Source organism: Palaemon carinicauda, chromosome 18, assembly GCF_036898095.1.
Source record: "Palaemon carinicauda isolate YSFRI2023 chromosome 18, ASM3689809v2, whole genome shotgun sequence".
NCBI lineage: Eukaryota > Metazoa > Arthropoda > Malacostraca > Decapoda > Palaemonidae > Palaemon > Palaemon carinicauda.
Window position 1 is genome coordinate 102,223,422 of NC_090742.1, and position 3,455 is coordinate 102,226,876.

Here is a 3,455-nt window from a genome sequence, read left to right on the forward strand (position 1 = left end):
ATAGTTAGGCCTTCTCCATCAAGATGCTCAATACTACATAGTACTCTATACGTTTCATTCCAGTTGTTACCAAGTTGTGGAATGATCTTCCTAATTTGGTAGTGGAATCAGTAGAACTTCAAAAGTTCAAACTCGCATCAAATGTTTATATGTTGAACAGGCTTACATAAGTCCTTTTATAGTTTATACATCAAATATCTGTTTTAATGATGTTAATGTTTTTAGAATATTTTATTTTATTTTTGCATTACTTATCATTTATCTAATTCCTTATTTCTTTTCGTCACTGGGCTATTTTTCCCAGTTGGTTCCTTGGTCCTATAGGATCTTGCTTTTCCAACTAGGTTTATAGCTGAGCTAGTAATAATAATAATAATAATAATAATAATAATAATAATAATAATAATAATAATAATAATAATAATAATAAGGCTATACATTAACCCCCGTCTGTTTGTGAAAAGAATTGACACAAAAATTTTGTTCCGATTTTGAAAAAACTTGGTAGTCATGTTGTGTATGACACAAGGATGAATCTTCATCATTTTAGATAAAGTACATCAAAATAGGCTTACAATTACAGAGTTGAGAGCATGCCTCTGTCATTCCGAGCAGCCTTATTTTCTTCTTAACTCCATTACGCATTTTTACTTTAAATAATTTTCTTCAAAGTCTGATGGATTTTTTTTTTCTACCCTACATGTCAACCAAGTTACGTTGAAATTAATTCAGCAGTTTTTGCGTAATGCTGTCCACGAAAAAAAAGCAGTGTTATCTATCTCTTGACTCCATTGCATAATTGTACTTTAATGTTGTGCCGTGCGTGTTCCACACACAATCGTAACTTGTAACAGTATTTTCTTTTTTTTACTGTATAACTCACTCTACATCTCTCTGTTAACAGAATTGGTTCAAGTCTGTCTATTCTTGAACTTAACTGTTTAAATTTTGTGTGACCTTCCACTAAATCTGTTGTTATAAGAGTTCGCTGTTTGTTAAAATTAATTTAGTTGCATTCACCTTATCGCTCAGTTATCACCTAACCGGCACCTTGTACATTGGTGACAACCGGAGTGTCCAGCTCCTTCTTGCCTTCCCTCTCACTGCTGTGCCTTACTGTTTGATAATACTGCCCTCAGGCACTGAGTCTACTATCAAGGCCACGCCCCTGAAACTACCTTCACCAGCGGAGAAGAGCTCGTTTGTTTCCAGTGTGCTGAAGTCCAATTTTGCATCAAGGGCATGACTCAGTCAAGCACCAAATCAGAGATGATACCGGCTTCAGACACTGAGTCTCCTATCAAGGCCACGCCCCTGAAACTGCCTTCCTTCACCACCAGAGAAGCATTCGCTTGGTTTCAGTGTGATGAAGTCCATTTTTTGCATCAAGGGCATGACTCAGTCAAGCACCAAATCAGATTACGTCCTCGCAGCGATCGTGGAGGACACTTTCTTAGAAATCTCTGATTGGCTGTACGAGCATGGGACACACCAATAACGTAAAGCGCCCTTAAATCATACCACCTAGAACAGTACTCGCCATCGCAAGCCGCCAATATAGCGAAACTTTTTTTTTCTATTGTATATCCTGCTTTACACATCGGTTCGAGTTGTCATGACCTTCCACAAAAACTGTTGTTGTAAAAACTCGCTGTCTGTTGAAATAGACTTAGTTGCATCAACCTCGTCTCTCAGTTATCACCTAATTGGCTCCTCACACAATGTATTTTCCTCAAAATATATGGATTTGTCTTTGGGTCATACATTAAATGTCCACCACGTTTCGTTCAAATTGATTAAAAAACAGGTAGTCTTATTTTGCTCTTAACTCCACTGCATAATTGTACTTTGATGTATTTCCTCCAACCTAATGGATTTGTCATTGGATCATACTATATGTCCAGCAAGTTTTGCTGAAATTGGTATAGTAGTTTTTGCGTAATGTTGTTAACCCCAATACTCCATGGAATGAGATTCACTGTAAGTGTGTTCCATGGAGTTCCTTACTGTACTATGGCTCAGCACGTTATGCTTGGTTACAGTTCTTAAGGGCAAATGGGGTGATACTTAACGGAGCTCAAAATCATCTGAGTATTGAAGGTCCTCTTCAAGAGCCTCCTTTTAAGTGTTATGACCCAATCCGTGGAGACTGTTGTCGGCAAGTGGTTTACAAACGTGAAGTCCAGGTAGCTGTTTCAATCAAGATTGTCAGTAATGAGTTTGTACTTGTTCCTGTCACTATAGATTTTCCTAAGGGTTTGACACATTTTTTAGGGGCCATGCTTATCTGTCCAACAGTTGGCTGGAAATCTATTATGATGGCGACATCATAACCAAAGGTCTGTCAAGAAAAGCTACAGTAATCTCTGGTATCCTTAAACTCAAGGTTGGCAAAGCCTTAATTTTAGCCAAGGATTTTTCTGAAGGAACTACCAAGATCAGGAAGAGTGATCATTTTGGGGTAGGCATTTACCATGGTAAAGGTGGATTCTCCTCTATCCAGCTTAATAGCACAGGTGTTCAACCTGACATCTGAGTCAAGTACATTGGAAAAGATAGACACCCTGTCTAATTCAGACAAACTAGATTCTTCTCAGAAGGACCACGTTGTCAGATACTTCACTGTCATTCTCCACACATCAGTACTGGTAACGATGATGTGGGAGAGTGGTCAAGGACACCAATAGGCATCCATCTTTATGATGAGACAGCCATTTATCAGAGGGCCGGAAGGTTTGCAAAACCTGTCGCTGATACTATCGATGAACAGAGAAAGGAAATGCATAAAGTGGGTATTATTGAACTTATCATCTCTCCTTGGTCTTCACCCAGTGTTCCAGTACGCAAAGAGGTCAACTGTATACGGTTGCATATGGACTACCGTTGACTGAATAGGGTGACAGTCCCTAATAAGTTCTGATGCCAAACATGGCATATTCTATATTTAAACTACATGGAGTCAAGTACTTTACATCCCTTGACCTGATTCACAGACACTAACAGTTACCATTAGAAGAGGAAAGTAAAGTTACCCGGCCTTCTCTACCGCCTTTGGACACTGACAGATCACATGCTTATCATATCAACTGAAGAATGCACCTGCAGTGTTCCAGAGAGAAGTGCAGAATATTGTACAAGAGTTTCCGAAAGCCAACATAATTAGCTACATTGATGACATCTTGATCCTCGAGACTTCTTTAGAGGAATACTAAAACTGGTAGAACGAATTTCAGTTACTTTCCAGAAGCATGGTCTCAAGTTAAAACTCACAAAGAGTTCTTGGGATTAAGCCGAATATATCTGTTTTCGACATCTGGTAGAACGGTCGGGCATGGGTAAGCTACTAGAGTACAACAAAAAAGTGAAGGACTTCCCTAGTCCTACCACTGTGTGTGTGAGCTACGAGGATTTCTGGGACCTGTAGTGCTTACAGATAGCCAACTGTAATCTGTGAA